Below are 17606 nucleotides of genomic sequence, written 5' to 3'. Positions count from 1 at the left end.
TTTTCCAAAGACAAAAACCTGGGTAACAACCTCGTTGCAATTCTTCTGGTCATTGCACATTTTCAGTATAAGCAGCTGTCAAAAAGTAAATTTTTTATCTGTAATATAATCCATGCATGCGACTTGATGCCAGTATTTCTTCTAAACTTTGTGACTGAATCCTAAGTTATTCACTTTTGTTTGTTTTACATGTTTATATGCAGTTGAACTGTACTGTTTCTGCTTTTGTGGTTAACATTCATAGTGTGGCTATTCGAGGATTGTGCCTAACAAACAAATCAGATTATATGTCAAAAACCTAGAAACTCAACATTTCAAACTATTGGCCTGTATGGTGTTGTTTTTCCTTTTAGATGCTTGAAACACATTGTATTTCATCAATTCTTAAATGCACATTTGTGGACATTTTATCATCTTTGAAATTCGCATGTCTTACAATGGGTAATGGGTCAGAGTTTAATTGGCAATGTTTTTCTTTCCGAGTTGTACATGAAATAATGATGCTTCCTATAATCAGTAACATCTTAGTTTTGATAAAATATGGTGTATTATTGTAAGTATGACAGTGAAAGGACTTTTGGTATTCAGAAGAACATCTCCCTTGATCAAATAAATAAAAATTGTGATTAATTACACATCTTACATGGGATTCTAATTGACTTAATTCTGACAAATATGCATCCTGCCACTTTCATTTACCCCAAATGCCCTGAAAGGTATAAGGTATATAATATTATACAACAAAATGTTACACGTATAAGTTACATATATGTATTATATAATACATATTATATACATATATAATCTATTTACATATATAATCTATATATAATATATTATATACATATATAATCTATTTACATATATAATCTATTTACATATATAATCTATATACATATATAATTATGTATGTATATATGTTATATACGTATATAATATATAATATTATATATAATATACATTATTAATTATATAATTAAAATGTGGATTATTTATTTATTTATTTGACAGAGAGAAACAGCGAGAGAGGGAACACAAGCGGGGCGGAGCTGGAGAGGGAGAAGCAGGCTCCCCGCTGAGCAGGGAGCTGGACCTGGATGCAGGACTCGATCCCAGGACCCTGGGATCGTGTCCTGAGGTGAAGGCAGAAGCCTAATGACTGAGCCACCCAAGCGCCCTAAAAAAGCAGATTCTTGAAGCAAGCCAAGGATCAGGCTCCCTGCCTGCAATTGGAGTGGTACTTCTCTGGTGCTCGGTAGCGCCAGGTGGAGGTACTGTGCTGCACAGCTCCAGGGAGCACCTTTCACACAGAGCAGGACTCATATGGGGTCCTTGGAGTCCTGAGATGTAACCGCCCTGATGCTCAGTGCAGCGACTACAGCAACTGTGATAAGAACCAGGGCAGGGAAGGCAGAAAGGAGGGAGGGGTGCCCTGTTTGACCTTGCGGGACAGCAGCACAAGGGATACGTTGAGGAGTGTGTAATCATCCCCGCCTCTGGTTGGACCCTGAAAACAAATGGTTAGCAGAGGCAAGGATTTCGATACTTACAATGGTGGGCCCCAGCGTGGGGCTGCGATTTTGAAACGTTGTGTATTCTGATACTCCTTAACTGTCATTCCCCAGCCTGGGAGGCCCCTATTCACATGTGAGTGAATAAAGACATGAAATCTAATTTAGGAGAAAGCCATAGGAACCGTTAAACTATGCAAAAAAAAGTCAGTGATATGGAGAGAAAGCCTGAGGAGTTTAGAATGGAGCATTCAAAGAGGACTTCTTGCTAGAGGTGGTACTTGGGCATTGGAGGCGGGAGAACGGCATCAAAAGAATGCATGTGGCCTATTTTGTAGCAATCAGAGAGACCAGTCTAACAGAATGTTACCATACATCAGTGGCTCCCAGATTTTGATCACGGTAGTGTTTCATTAAGAGAAATCTGGTCGGCGCCTGGGTGGCTCATTTGGTTCAGTGCCTGCCTTCGGCTCAGGTCATGGTCTCAGGGTCCTGGGATTGAGCCCCGTGTCAGGTTCCTTGCTCAGTGGGGAGCCTGCTTCTCCCTCTCCCTCTGCTCCTCCCCTCCTGCTCATGCTCACACACACTCTCTCTCTCAAATAAACAAATAAAATCTTTTTTAAAAAATTTAAAAAAAGAGAAATCTGGAAAAACTGAGCAAGATCAGTTACGGAGGGGATGACCAATTAGGAGGAAAGCTAATATGATTCAGGTAGACAGTGAGGAAGACAGGTGTTAAGGTGGGTAGCAAACTACATGTAAAATAATCTACATTTTTATAGAAACACTGACAGGTGTTGGTTCCTGTTTGAATATCTATATGATTATGCTTCCCCATGAAAGTGAGGAAGTTGTTTTAAAGAGCATATAAAACTCTAGAACTCAAGTTTTATTTATTGAAAACCAGTTGTTAGAATTTAAAGTCAATGATACAACCCTGCCTTTGTTGATAAAAATAAAATAAATGAGTGAGGGCAAACCATCAATAGAGAACAAAATGAAATATCGACTATCTTAAGGGCAATAAACCCTGACTCAGAAGCAAATATCAAGTGAAGGAATTATCTACATGTCTTATTTTTTACTAGATTTTAAGCTTTTAGAGGACAGGGATCCAATAAAATGCCTAGTTCGTTTGTTCGTTCATTCATTCATTCATTCATTCACTCATTCACTCATTCATTCATTCAATAAGTATTTATTGACCACCTCCTGGTGTGCCAGGCAGTATGCTAAATCCTAGGGTTACAGTGGAGTGAAAATAAGATAGTTTCTATCCTCTAGAACTTTGTGTCCAGCACAAGGAGGGGCACCCCCAACATGTGTGGTGGATAAACTAGTATGCCTGGTCACATTGGTGGCACCACACCACACCTGGGAAAACATCTGGATTACCATGTAGACCACATACAGTAGGTGCAGTATGACTCAGCATTCCTGATCCAGGATCGTACTTCCCCAGTTATCTCAGTCTGAATCTTTGTCCCGACACCTTGTCTTCCTTTGACTAGTCATTCACAAGGTAATCATACTCTCTCCAGATGCAAGGATTTCTGGGCTACTTGTCTCACAGGAATTCTTGAGTAGAATCAATGTTGAGGAGTAGTAAGTAGAATCAAATATGGGTTTTTACATGTACATAGACACACACACACACCTGTTATACTTTGATTATTCATTAACCTGATAAAAGCAAATACACGCACACATATATACATAAAAAATATTTAGTTGTATTTTGTTTTTATCTGGTTAACAAATAAAGTACACTCAGTCATAAACCTACTGCTCTCAGGAAAGGGAAAGGCAGCATGGGACACTGCTAAGGATGGAGAAGGAAAAGATTTGTCGGGGGCTGGGGTGGGGAGGCCCCAGCTCCAGGAGTTCGGTGGGAGGAATTCCAGCCCTCTCAGCAGTACCTGATAGCCAGAGAGCCGTGAGCAAACAACAGGTGGTAGTCCAGGAGAGCAGCAGGCATCAGGATGTCTAACCTGAGCTAATGGGGAAAGGAGGCCTGACAGATGGATAGAATGTAGGCAGAGAATCTAGGAACAAAGAGACGGAGGTCAATAAGTGTTGCCACCAAGGGTAACAGTGCACAGCAGAGTGTATTGCAGGGCTGGGGCCGACTCTAGAGAGCAGAGTCCAGAGAACAGGCAAAGAAAAATCAGGTTCCACACAGGTTAATAGGCCAGGGCTTCAAGCACAAGGAAAGGGCTGTGAGTCAGTTCCAAAAAAGGGGCCAAGGTTGGGGCTCCCCAAGTAAGTAGCAAAGGCAGCAGGAGGCTGGGTCCTGGCTTGGGACTAGAGCTTTGAGACTCTTCCTGCTACAAGACCAGGAAAGGACTAGGTTCTGTTGTAAGGTATACTGATAGCAGGGAGAGGACTATAGTGACCTTGGGCTAGGGAGGACCAGTGGTGGCTACTTCCCAGCGAGAGCTTCAGTAAACCATCTTTGAATCACGGTAAACAAGTGCTTTGAAGCAAAGAGAAATGGAAAGGAGAAAAGGAGCAAGTAATTGAGAAGTAAAAATAGAAGGAAAAGTAAAAAGAAAAGAAATCCATTACAAAGAAAAGAACAAATTTAGATTTTTTGAACTTTATTTTGTGGACTGATTTATAGATAACCATCTTTTTCTTAAACACAATTTCTGTTTTGGCTTGTTCCTTCTAAACCATGACAGGGTATTATTTACCAGTAGAATAATGTATTAGTGTCCATGCTGAAAAATGTAGCTGTTTCCTCTACTCTTTATAATGCTTTTGTCCATTTAATGCTGGGTTTTAAACTAACCTAAAGTATCACCCTGCCAAGGGCATTCCTTCACTAGTCCCTCCTTACTGGGCTCTAACTTCCCTCCACATCCAGAGCCTTAGTGCTGCCTTTGCCTCACACAATCTTTACAACAAGAAAATGGCTGTGGATGAACTTGGATCAATCAAGAACCACTGCCTTCCCTGAAAATGGTATTGCCCAGTTGCCCTGACCCACCCTTACCCTTTTCAACATAGTCCATGCCACCGTCAAAAGCTGGGTCTTGATGACAAGGTTCAGAAATGCTTAGAGGAAATTCTATCCTTATCTTGCTCATGTGTTTAACAGATACGAGCACTTGTTGTGTGCCAAGAGCTAGGCTCTGAGGAAATAGCTGAGAACAAGAGGGACAAGGTCTTTGCTCTCATGGAGTTTACATTCTGGGGGTGGGGGGGTGCAGAGAAACTCAGACCATAAACCAATAACTAAACAAACAAGGTAATTCCAATTAGTAAAATGTGGTATAAAGAAAACAAAATTGGTTGTGTTGGGTGCTAATTTAAGACAAGGTGATCAGGGAAGGTGTCTGAGGATCTGAGAACTGTAGAAGGGTAATTTTACATTCGAAACTAAGGCTATGTGATTTGAGTATGCAACTACCACTCTTGGGGCCTACACCTCAAACCGTGGAGAGAAAAAGCCCACTTCCAGCCATTCTATTAACCCACTTAAAGGAAAGCCATCACATTAGAGAATGTTAAATTTGGACCTTGAAGCCTGAGTTTGGGGGCCAGACAATACGTGTCCAGATGTCTCCTTGGGCTTCTTGGCTGCTCTGTTCATTTAGTGGGCAAACTGGAGAAACAGGCTGGCATGCATACACATGCCAGGAACCAGAGACAACACCATGCCCTGCTCACTTGTAGGTAGGTAGGGTGCCTGCTGTGAAAATGCTAAGGTTTTAAGCTTGGTCACTAGGTGGGCTTTATCTAAAGAGAACAAAAGGATGTCATGTAAAGTCCCAAAGACTTGAAAAGAAGATCCTTTCATAGAGATGCAAAGATATCATGATTTAAAATGTGATGCCTCTATTTTGTTATCATTTCTACGGTGGCATATAACAAAACCCAGGCAACACTGATTTGTACGTTTCAGAAATTTGATGCACTAAGGTTTAACCTGAGATTCTTGTCTATTTTAGGGACTGATTCATATGCCTAAAAACTGAAGTAGGCTTCAGAGGATATATTAACACACTTGTCATGATTTTATCTGCCATGACACATTGCTCCGCATACATCAGTGAATTCTTCGGACAATGAGTCTGAATCTCCTTAAGCAAAAGGTCTACCCTTTCCTCTAAAAATGAAGCAGAAAAGTAGAAAACTTGAAAAAGTGACAAGTTTTAGTTGATGCAAGGAAATTCATAGTTGATGCAAGATAAGTCATATCATACATTCTCCCTGCACAGCAAGATACTCCAATCCATGACTCTCAAACCTGAGACAGCTCAAGAGTTCATTAAAAAATTAGAGAATTGCCAGAATTGAAAAAAACTTGGAATTACAGAAGGTATCTAAGGCATTAAGAGCAAAGGTGGTTTGTAAAAAGAGGAGAAAAGAAAAAAAATCTTTAAACAAGAATGTAAAAGAATTTAGACATTTAAACAAGATTAAAACGGAATACTCTGGAATCTAAACATTTCTTTTGAATGCGTATGAAAACAAATACCAGTGCCTGGCACATTTTTTTTTCTAACCTTTTTTTTTTTTAACCTAGCTGAAAAAGTGATTTTATAAAAGGACCTTAAGAAGAGTTATCTTTTATAGAGACTTAATTTAACACGATACACACTGTTGCAAACACCAAAGATACTAAGGTCACATTTGGTCGTTAAAAGGGGGCCTATATCCTTTGTTCACATACAGGACACTGAATACGTTTAACAGCATTTTCCCCAAAGAATGAGGGGGAAATGTTAGAAAAGAAGTAGAGACAATTATTTGCATTTTCCAAAGAGAGGTAATGAGACTCCGGAGGGCACGCGAGGTCCTAAGAGTGAGCCAAGGGAGAAGCGGGAGCAGTATTCATAGTCCGCGGACTTCAGCCGGCCCGGATTAACGCCGCCGCTCTTCTTCTGCCTTAGGAGTTCACGGGCTCGCCGGTCACAGGGCCCCGGGCGGCGGGGCCTCGGAGGTGCGGGGCCGACGCGGAGCTGCCTGGTCCCGCGGCCGCGCCCTCGGAGCCCGCCCACCTGCGCCAGCCTACCTAGGCCTCGGCACACTGGCAGAGGGCCCAGACCCAGAAGCCGGGGCGCCGTGGGTGGATAATGGATGTAGCGTGGCTACACTTTCCTTTCTTTGTCGCCACGACCACTACCACGACCCGTCAAGTCCCCGCGTGGTGTGTGAGTGCTGGCGCTCACGTGGAGTATTACAGCATGTCGGGGGGGGGGGGTCCACGCGAAGGGATGTGGGAGGCTAGCCGGTCCTCGAGGGCCCGGCCCGCGCGCAGCCCGCGCCGGCGGTGTCCGCGCCCCTCCGCGGCGTCTGTGGGACGCGGCTCCCGAAGACGAGCCGGCCCCGCCACGGCGGCGGTAGGGCTGCTTGGTGGGGAGGGGCCGGTGGGGCAGCGCGGAGGAGAAACCCCCCTAAACAGCAGCCCGGCGCCCTGCTGCCGGGGACGAGGGCCCACAGCCGGCAAGGGGGCGCCTGGCCTCGCGGACCCTTCGGGCGCTTCCGCCGCGCGCTCGGCTCCTTTCGCGTCCGGGGCGGGGCGGGCGCCTACCCAGTGCGCGCGCGCGCGGCGCCGAGTCCGGCGGAGGCCCGCCCCTCCCCCCAGGCCCCCGCGCCCGCGCCGCCCCCCTCCCCACACCCTGTGCGAGTGTCGGCGGCGGCGGCGGCTGCCGAGATTGGAATCCGCCTGCTGGCGCTAGAGGAGGGAGGAGGGAGGAGGGAGGAGGGCGGGGAGAGCGGGCAGGAAGGCTCGGACTCCGGCGCGTCGGTCCGCGCGAGACGAGGATCGCACGGCCGCGCGAGGGGCGACCGGGCCGGGGCCGCTGCACGCCGAGGGCGGAGGCCGAGCCGGGCCCCCGCCGCGCCCCGGCGGCTCGCCGCGCCCACCCCGCTCCGCGCCGAGGGCTGGAGGATGAGTTCCGCGGGGTCCGGGTGAGTTGGCTCGTCCGAGAGTGCGTGTGCGCGCCGGGAGAGGCCGGCGGCGGCAGGGAGGCCGGCACGGGCGCGGGGCGAAGTTTCGGGGGCAGCCAGGCGCGCGCGGGAGGCCCGAGCGGGGGGGGGGGGCGGCCCGCTTCGGCCGCCTCGCGGGGTCCCCACCGTCCCGACTGTGTCAGGCCGCGCGGCCCGCTGGGCCCCACCGCCCGGCACCCCCACCCCGGGCCCGGCCCCGCCGGAGACCCCGGCCCCTCGGACGCCCGACGTCGGCTCCTTGCAGCCCCCCGCGGCGGCCCCGCTGCCCGGCCCCTCTTTTGTTCCCCACCCCCGGGTTTCAGGCCGAGTTTGGGGAGGCGGTGTGGGCGAAAGCCGCCTCCAACGACGCTTCTTGAATCCTTAAATGGGAAAGGCGCTCACCTCTTTCGCCCAGGAGCTGCGAGGCTGATACTCGCGATTTGTCTCTCTCCGCTGCTGCGAAGGAGGAAAAAAAAAATGTCTGTTTCGTGGGGTGGTAGAGTCCGGGGGAGCTGCGAGCCCTCGCTCAAAACTTGCCCGCGAGAAGGTGCCAGGTTTCTCGGAGGTTCACCTGTTGTCCTGCGCGGCCTCCGCTGCCATGTCTGTTGTGATTCTGCACTTCAGTTTCTGAAAACTTTCTGCCGGATTGAATGTAACCTTTTTTCCCCCTCCTCTTTCCAGACTCCCTAGTGGAAAGATTTGGCAGGAAAAAAAAATAGCTTGCGTCAGGAAAGAAAATGTGCTGTGTGTTAAGGGTCTGGCGTTTTGTGACTTGTATACTCGTTCATGCTCTCGGATGTTTTAATTTGGTCAGGGTGCTGTAGTTTTTCTCTTTCAAATGGTTACCAAACTCTTTTGAGTACACAGTGCAAATTTGGCACATTCACCTGTGTGACGTCATTTAATCCTTGTGATAACCCTGGTCATTGTGTTCATTTTTTAGACGAGGAAACCGAGACGCAAAGAGGTTAAGTAGCTTGTACCAGTGAGCTGGGATTTGAACCCAGGGTTTGCTCTGCTATTCAAGAACTGTCAGAGTGAGACTTAGGAAGAGTTTGAAAACAACAACAAAACCTCTTTCTGCAAACAGTTTTACGTGTAGGGGCACTTTGCAGTTTCTCATACTTGAAATGATCACTGTTTTGTTGCTTGAGTTGAAAGCAACTCCTTTATTGTATTTACTTATAAGACGAGTTCAACTCTGAATTGTGGTAGAATGTAACTTAATGCTTGTCACTGTTTCCAACTGTTGAAATAAGAAGTTCGTGAACCAGAATTATTTAAGTACTTAAACTTGAAGCAAAAATAAGGGTAGTTCTGAGCTAGAAAGGGGTTGAGTTTACAAAAGGGTGATTGAAATTTAGAATACTCTTTCATAGAACCAGTATTCCACTCGTGCCCCCACCCCCCCCCCCGCACTGTATTCGTGGAACGCATTTCAAACTTTTTCTCACTTCTCCACACCCTTTACCGAAAAGCTTGAGATATTCAGTGGGAAATCCTTCCAGAATGTACTGGGTTACTTCTATCATCTGCTTTCCTTCCATCTCAGTGGAATGGTTTTTGTCCTTCGTCCTAACACCTTGTTTCATTTTTTTGCTCTCTCCTACTTAATGGAGTAGGAGTTACCCTCTTTTAGGGTTTTTGAAAGTATAAATGTGTTTAAGATTTTTTTCAATTTACAAAAACCTTCCGTGGAGCATACTACTCCCTCAAGCTGTTATGTTGCTGCTTTTCCTTTTCAAATCATATTAACATTAAAAAAAAGTTGTCTCCTTGTAAAAGTAATACGTGTTCATTAAAGAAAAATTGTAAAATAGAGCAAAATTGAAGTAAAATTAAAATTCAGTCTGAACTCCATAATCTCATCTCTGCAGATTGCCATGAGTAGTTTACTTTTCCTGCATTTACTTCCTGGCCATCTATTCACTTCTTAACCCCTTGTTCTCTGCAGTTCACCTTTACAAGTGTTACCTATAACCTAAGTAACACATTTAAGCCCCTTTTCTAAGTCACCTCCTTGAGTTTTCTGTGATATTTAACATCGTCTTCTCATTCTTGAAATGCCTTTCCTTGGCTCTTTTTTTTTCATGTATCCATTTTATTCAACGAATACTTAGCCATATTCTAACACACCCTGCAAAGCGGTTGGATGCCACAGCAGACATTGTCTTTGCCCTCATGGAGCTTAAAGTTTGGTGGAGGAGACATAGATTGAAGAAGGAATTCTACAGTTAACTGTAACTGATTATAATTAAAGTGCACGGTATTAGAAGAGCATAAAATGGGGACCTGACCTGGTGCTGGTGGTGCTGGTGCTGGGACGGGAAGGGCTTAAAAACATCACTTTGGAACCATCCTGAAGGAATGAATGGGAGTAGGACAAAGGGCTTCTGTGACATACTGACTTTGTTCCTCTTTGCCCCTCTCCGTTCTTCCCGCTGAATGTGTGTTCTCCAGGTTTCACTTTTCAGATCACTTTTCTATATGGCACTAGTCCCTTGGCATTTTTATTGTTCAGACCCTTCTATCTCAATAATTCTCAGAGCTTATTCTCTGTTTCTGCTCTGCACGTGAATCCTTGTTTTTCCCCAGTTGCTTTATACAAATCTCTGCCTGGTTGTTCTGGTTCAGACCAAACTCCTCTTCCTTACCAAACTTGTTTCCCTGGTGTTCCTTATTTCTGTTGATGTCATACCAAACCCAGACCTTTCTCCATTTCGTCACATCTTATCTGTAGTCAACATCTATTCCTTCTACTGTCATTGTATTGTTCCTCTTTATTCCTGATGATGTGGGTACAAGTCTTGATACATGTTGGTCTGAAGGTTATAGACTCATAAAATGAATTGGGCAGCTTTCCTTTTTCTCATTTCAAGAGCATTTTATTTATTTTTAAAAGATCGTTATTTATTTGGGGTGGAAGGGAGGGCACTCAAGTTGGGGGGGGTAAGGGAGAGAGAGAATCTCACGCAGACTCCACGCTGAGCTGACGCAAGGCTTGATCCCACGACCGTGAAATCGTGACCTGAGCTGAAACCAAGAGTCAGACGCTTAACTGACAGGTGCCCCTTAGGAGCATTTTAGACTGGAATTACCTTGAGAGTTGGCAGGCCTCACCTATAACACCATTCAGGCTTGCTTTCTTTTCTTTTCTTTTCTTTTCTTTTCTTTTCTTCTCTTCTCTTCTCTTCTCTTTTCTTCTCTTTTCTTTTCTTTCTTTTTCTTTTCTTTTTTCTTTTCTTTCTCTCTTTCTTTTCTTCCTTCCTTCCTTCATTCCTTTCTTCCTCCCCTTCCTTCCTTCCTTTTTTTCTTCTCTGTAGAGGACTTTGGATACCATTTCAGTCTATTTAATAACTGTTGGTCTGCGTAGGTTTTCTATTTCTTGTGTGAGTTTTAGTGTTTAATATTTTCTCCAGAGATTTATTTGAGTTTTCAAATCTACTGATACTTTGTTTTCACACAATTCTTTTTCTTTAAATTTCTTTGATTCCATATATATTTGTATGCAACAGTATATATTGTGTATATATTTGTATATTTGATGATTTCTTTTTTTCTAACTAAATCAGGTTTTGGTTGCACCTGGGCTACTGTTGCAATCTTCTTGCCTTCCCTTTCACCTTTATCTGGGTTATCTTATGTGGTTCTGGTTAAGTTGATCTTGAAGACCAGTTTGTCACTTCTCTGCTTAGAAGTTTCCAGTGTCTTCTATTAAATGAAGGCCTTTCCATGGGATTTACCTCAGATTTCCTTTATTCATATCTCCCACTATTTTTGCCTTCTACACATGTGCTTTTCCCCCTTTTTGAAGTCTTTTCCATTTTCTTCTGGATGAAATCCCTTCTGAAGGAATTCCTTCCGAAGGAAGGGTTTTTTCCTAAGGCCAGTTTTTTATCTAATATTTTCTTACTGCACTTACTAATTTGTCTTTTGAAAAAATCAACTTTATCGGAGTGTCTGGCTGGGTCAGTCGGTGGAGTGTGTGTAACTCTTGATCTTTCGGTGGTGAGTTCGAGCCCCACGTTGGTTGCAGCAATTACTTAAAAATAAAATCTTAAAAAATATCAACTTTATAGAAGTATCATTTATATAAAGTGATATGCACATATTATGAAGTTCCCTGAGTTATTTGGTCTTTTATAGCGATTTGTATATAAATATTATTTCTACTAGCCTGCTGACTGGGTCTGTAACTGACTTTGTTGCATTTTAAAATGAATAAATGGAGACAGGAGCCTTTCTTCTTTCTCCAGCAGTGGCTGGACGTCAGTTATAGTAGTACCGATCTGATTTTCAGATTTGGGGAGCAGAGAGCCACAGAGAGAAAGGAAAATGGGTTTCCCTTCAGGCTACATTTTGAACTAGAAGGTCCTTCCCTCTTCCACCTTTTATTAGTGTTTATGTTTTTAGAATGCCTTTTTAATATCTCAAGGTCCATACTGACCAGGTCATTCTAACTTTTTAATACTTATAAGATTAAATGCTGAGTTGTATTGAATTATATCAGTTATAAGATGCACCGTACTTTTATGGGCCACTCATAAAGAAAATCTGCTTAGAGTCAATTTCAAGAAGCCATTGATTGTAAGATGCACCCTAATTTCAGAGGTGCTAAAATATGAAAAATATATGTGCCTTACAATTGACGAATAGGATTTTTCTCAGTTAATCAAAGTTCCCATTCCTTTAGTATAGACGTTGGGAAGAATTTAAACCACGTTTATGTGGGAGTGACTTGTAAATCTGTTGTTACTATGAAAAGGTGTTCTTTTGTTTGTTTGTTTTTTGTTTTAAAGAGAATGCCTTTTAAACCTTTTAAACAAGTAAAGCATTTTAGGTGGTATAGAGAAATATTTTTAGATGGGGTCTCCTACAACTAGTTATGCCAGTCTGATTGTAAGGCACTTTGACCCCCAGCTTTCAGTTTTTCCCCCTTAATTTCTTCTGCTCATTTTCCTAACATACAGGTTCTCTAAGAGCTGAATTTTCACAAAATAGCACAGATAATGTAAAGGGGGAATTGTAGGAGAGTTGTGATAGCCAATTTTATGGACTATTTTAAAGAGAATACCCAATAATTATATATCATTATTAACAATCACATATACTTAGTTTTTTAAAAAGTAAATACAAAAATAACTGTAAATGTTTGGATATTTTACTAAATCATAGTTGTAATATATATCAGTTTTTATAGCTACTATTTTAAAGGCTATCAGTTCTTTAAAAATAAAAACAAAATGATGTGCCTAGAGATCCCCACTAGTGTTTTTTGAAGACAGCACTAGGTTAGAGTAGGGCTTTAGGAGATCAGATCACGGTGGGCCCAGTGGGTCTCCAAACCAAGTTCACATAGACATTGACTAGTAAGGAAATTATTTTTTAGTATCTTTTGTTAAAAACAAGTGGATTTCAGCTACTCTGATATTGTGGATGTTGTTCCATTTTTATACTTTTATGTTTCTGATGAACTTTAAAAAAAAAGATTTCTGTATTAGAGAGTGAAGGAACGTGTGTGGGGGCGGGGTTTGGGGAGGGGCAGAGGGAGAGGGAGAAAGAAACTCAAGCAGACTCCCTGCTGAGCACAGAGCCTGATAAGGGGCTGAATCTCACATCCCTGAGACCACGACCTGAGCCCAAATCCGGACTGTACCACCCAGGCGTCCGGATAAACTTTGTTTTCTTTAGGGTGTACATTTGTTCATACTGCTAATAAGATGTGAAACAGTGGAGCTTGGCTATTGCTCTAGTTGTATACAATTGGCCACTGATTTAAGGAGGATGGGGTATATCAAGTGTAGGGATAAAATAATCAGATATGCAGTTTAGGGAGATTAGTTATATAGTGGAGAATCATTTTGAAGAAAGGAAGACTGAAGACACAGAAACTTGTAGGGACACTGAAACCTGTTGCATCTTGGCCCAGACTAGGATGGTGGCAGATAATTAGGGTCCAGAAGGGACAAGACTTGGTAATTAGCTTTGGGTGAGAGAAGGAATGGGATTGGCAAGAATGACTCGCAGATTTCTAGTTTGGAAGCCTGATAGGGTAGAGATGAAAAATGAGAGCTGGTTTATGAAGGAAAATAGTTTAGTTTTGATAATATGGAGTTTAACAACCAAGTAGAGATTTCCACTTGGCAGTTGTGTGTATGGGGCTGGAGTTTGAGAGAGGTTTGGACTGCAGGTAGATACTGGGGAGCAGTTGCCATGTAGGTTGTATATTCTATCAGAATTTCGTGGCTCTCTCAAGTGATTTTTGCTTGCAAATGACACACTCAACTCAAATTAGCTTAAAGGGGAAAAAGCCTTGTCACCCCCCCCTTCAAGTTTTTAAAAAGACTAGAAATTTGTATCTCAGTGTTCAAGTGAAGTAATTGGGTGGGGAGGGGGGGAGGGCGGAGTCTGTCTTATCTACTGTCCACTCTTTGGTTTTGATTTTCATGCAGAGACTTTCATCTGGCAGAGGATAGCCACTGGCAACTCCAGGCTTGTGTGGCTCTAACTGCTATGGATTCCAGAGGTAAAAAGGGTATCTCTTTCCCAGGTGCATATATTCTGTCTCATGGAGAGATTCTTATTGGGACTACGTGGAGTCTGGGGTACCATCCTTGTCCAGCCCTAGCTTATTGCCCTGGGGCAGTTAGAGAGCCAGTTAAACACCAGCACTGAATGCCTTCCTAGAACCATGAGAGATGGGAAAAGTGGTTGTTTCCCCAGAGAAAGGATGGCTCTAAACAGGTGAACAGCATAAATCCACCATCTTTTGGTTCTTCACCCTTTTTAAGGTCATTTTTTGAGTATCAGAAGAAAAATACACACATGATATCAAATTTGTGGATAATTACATGGTTATATTATCCTGCTGTATACAGCAAAGAGCCTAGAACAGCCCTAAGAAACACCAGTTTAAGACCTTGGTAGAGAAGATAGACATTAAATAGTTTCACAAATAATTGTCTAATTGTAGTTACATTAAGATCTATACAAGGGAAGTACAGGGAGCTTATAAGCATGTGTAATAAAGAAACATGTCCGTTTAGGGTGCAGGTGCTTTGGAAGGCTTTTCTGAGAAAGTGACCTATAGAGTAAGACTGTAGACGAGAAAGCAGAGGGAGAATGTTTCTGGAAGTATTCAGTAGTTTTTTAAAGCAAACATATTTTGACTTTTAAAAATTATGAAAGATGCATTGGAGTGTCTGGGGTGGCTCAGTTGGTTAAGTGGCTGCCTTCACTTCAGCTCATGTCATGATCTCAGGGTCCTGGGATCAAGCCCTGCATGGGGCTCCCTGCTCAGCAGGGAGTCTGCTTCTCCCTCTCCCTCTGCTCCTCCCCCCTGCTCAGGCTCTCTTGCTCTCTCTCTCAAATAATAAAATAAAATAAAGTCTTAAAAAAAAGAAATGCAGCTAATGTGGATAACCTGGGAAATATGAAAAATTATAAAGAAGCAGTAGAACACTTAAGTTTCGGCTTCTGAGTTTTTGTAAGTTAACATCTAGTACTGGTTCTACCACTAAGTTAGCAGTACGGTCTTGGATACTATGCTAAACTTATCTGGATCTCCCTTTCCTTATCTTAAAAAGTGAAGGGTACTTGGTGAACTTTAAGATCATTTTCTACTTAAAAAAAAAAAAAAGGAAAGAAAATTCCATGGCTTTAATGCAGAACAATTTCTTGCTGAAATTGCAGGTCATGTAATGCTTTTGGTTGTGATGACATCACTGGGTTTCTGACTCTTGGCTGTAGAGTCCCTCTTTCCTGCCTTGGCAGTCATTGTAAGTAACGAACGGAATGGCTTGTGGCCAGTGGTGTTCTTTCATGCCCTGCTTTCTTATCTCATTTCTTGAGCATTAATTTTTTTTCTCTCTAGCCTTTGGATAAATTATCTGAAATGTTAGAAGCTCTCAGTTTTGAAGTTAAGAAATCTGGAGGAGACTTGCATGGTTGTGATACCATTTTATGTAAAAATTTGTTGGTAGTTTTCCTATTAGCAATTAATGTTTTTTGTATTGTATTCCAGTAGTTTAAGGTCTGAAGTGTCTTAAATTTGCATTTAATTAAGAATATTTCAGATTTCTGTCTTAAAGAATCTCTTGATAGGAAATGTTAAAGGCTGCTAAACTTTGGTAAAGTTCTTAAAACTTACATATTTTTCAAAAAATTGTTTAAAAGTGTCATGAAATGAAAATATTTCAACAGTTAATATTCAGAAGTATCTTAAATCAACAAAATATAGTTGCTTGATGACAGATAATTCCTTATAGTTTTATTTCAGTAATCTTTCATGTAATAAAAATGTTGGGAAAAAACTTGCATGTTGAATTTATGTATGTATCTGAGTAGAGAAAAAGAAGTTAATCTTCCTGAAATAGTGCTTTAGTCATCATTCGTACTTGTTAATATTTTCCTCTGGTTTCTTATTTGCTTACAATATGAAATTCAAATTATCTCAGACTGGCCTTTTGCTCCGGCCCAGTCTGCCTTTTTGCCTTATTCGCTTCAAACTACTATTTTATTAGCCTACATCACCTAAATATCCAATTCTGGATTTCTGTTCAGAATCGTTAGACCCCTGCTGTCCCCTGCAGTAGCCAGTACCACATGTGGCTGTTGAACATTTGAAATGTGGCTGGTCTGAATTATGAACCACATTTTGAAGACAGTACAAAAAAGGAATGTAAAATATCTCATTACGCTTTTAAAATACTGATTACTTATTGAAATGCTGCTGTTTTGAATATGTTGGAGTAAGTAGGAGTAAACTTAATTTCACCTGATTCTTTTTGCTTTTTTAATATGGCTAGTAAAAAACTTAAAATTATGCATTATGGTGGACAATGCTACCTTGACTCTCCTTCCCCCTCTTCTTTTTTTTTTTTATTTTTTATTTTTTTATTTTTTTTTAAAGATTTTATTTATTTGACAGAGAGAGAGACAGCCAGCGAGAGAGGGAACACAAGCAGGGGGAGTGGGAGAGGAAGAAGCAGGCTCATAGCCGAGGAGCCTGACGTGGGGCTCGATCCCATAATGCCGGGATCACGCCCTGAGCCGAAGGCAGACGCTTTAACCGCTGTGCCACCCAGGCGCCCCTCCTTCCCCCTCTTCTTTGCTTATCAAAATGCTTCAAAATCTTATCTGCTCTGTGAAGCCTTCCTCAGTGGTTCACACCTAAAAGTTAGCTCTTTTGATCATTATTCAAAGGCAGTATTTTGGTGTTTCTTGTACCATTTATTAATGTATCAGATTTCTTTATTACAAGCCTTCTCAGCTTTTAGTCTAGCAACACCCCAATATAGTTTCCCTAACTGTATTACCATAGAGCCTTCCTTAGTTTCTTCTCTCTCTCTCTCTTTTAAAAAAGATTTTATTTATTTATTTGACAGAGCACAAGCAGGGGGAGGGGCAGAGGGAGAGGGAGAAGCAGGTTTCCCGCCCAGCGGGGAGCCCGATGCGATGCAGGGCTTGATCCCAGGACCCTGAGATCTTGACCTGAGTGGAAGGCAGCCGCTTAACCGACTGAGCTACCCAGGTGCCCCCCTTAGTTTCTTCTCTTTACAGAAGTTACACATATTTGGTTGAAACTTCAGACCTAAAGTAGACAGTGAAAAGTCTTTTGTAATCCTGCCTCCGCTGTCCCCCCAGATTACCAGTGTTAAAAGTATAGAGCTAAATTTAATCTTTCTTTTTTTTTCTTAGATTTATTTATTTATTTTAGAGAGAGCGCGTGCACCCTTGCTGGGGGGTGGGGGCAGAGGGAGAGCAAATCCCCAGCAGACTTCCTGCTGAGCGTGGAGCCCTATGTGGGGCTGAATCTCACAACCCAGAGATCACAACCTGCGCTGAAATCAAGAGTCAGACACTCAACTGACTAAGCCACCCAGGCACCCCCCTTTTTTTTTTTAAAGTATTATTTATTTAAATAATTTCTACACCGTGGGGCTCGATTCCTGACCCCGAAGTCAGGAGTCTAATGCTCTTTGGATTGAGTCAGCCAGGTACCCGGATAAATGTAATCTTTCTTTTCCACTGTCTTCATCTCTTTTTCTTTTCCTCTCCCCATTTCCAAAAAATGAGGTGATACTATGTATCCTTTTCTTTATCTTTGTTTTCACTGAATAAATCGGAGGACTCTTTTTATGTCATTAAATGTCA

The 17606-nt window shown here is 42.6% G+C and overlaps 1 protein-coding gene across 3 annotated transcripts in view; it reads left to right on the top strand.

The window, feature by feature from the left end:
- Positions 1–7325: 7325 nt before the first annotated feature.
- The window catches only part of BMPR1A (bone morphogenetic protein receptor type 1A), a 133156-nt gene continuing 122875 nt past the window's right edge, over positions 7326–17606 (top strand). For all 3 annotated transcript variants that reach the window (XM_026504603.4, XM_057308742.1, XM_026504604.4), the window contains exon 1: positions 7326–7433. The gene's annotated coding sequence lies outside the window, so the exon portion shown is untranslated. The remainder of the gene's footprint in view (positions 7434–17606) is intronic.

The sequence above is a fragment of the Ursus arctos genome, unplaced genomic scaffold, assembly GCF_023065955.2.
Source record: "Ursus arctos isolate Adak ecotype North America unplaced genomic scaffold, UrsArc2.0 scaffold_7, whole genome shotgun sequence".
In the NCBI taxonomy this organism is placed as follows: domain Eukaryota; kingdom Metazoa; phylum Chordata; class Mammalia; order Carnivora; family Ursidae; genus Ursus; species Ursus arctos.
This window is presented reverse-complemented; position numbering and strand designations above follow the sequence as displayed.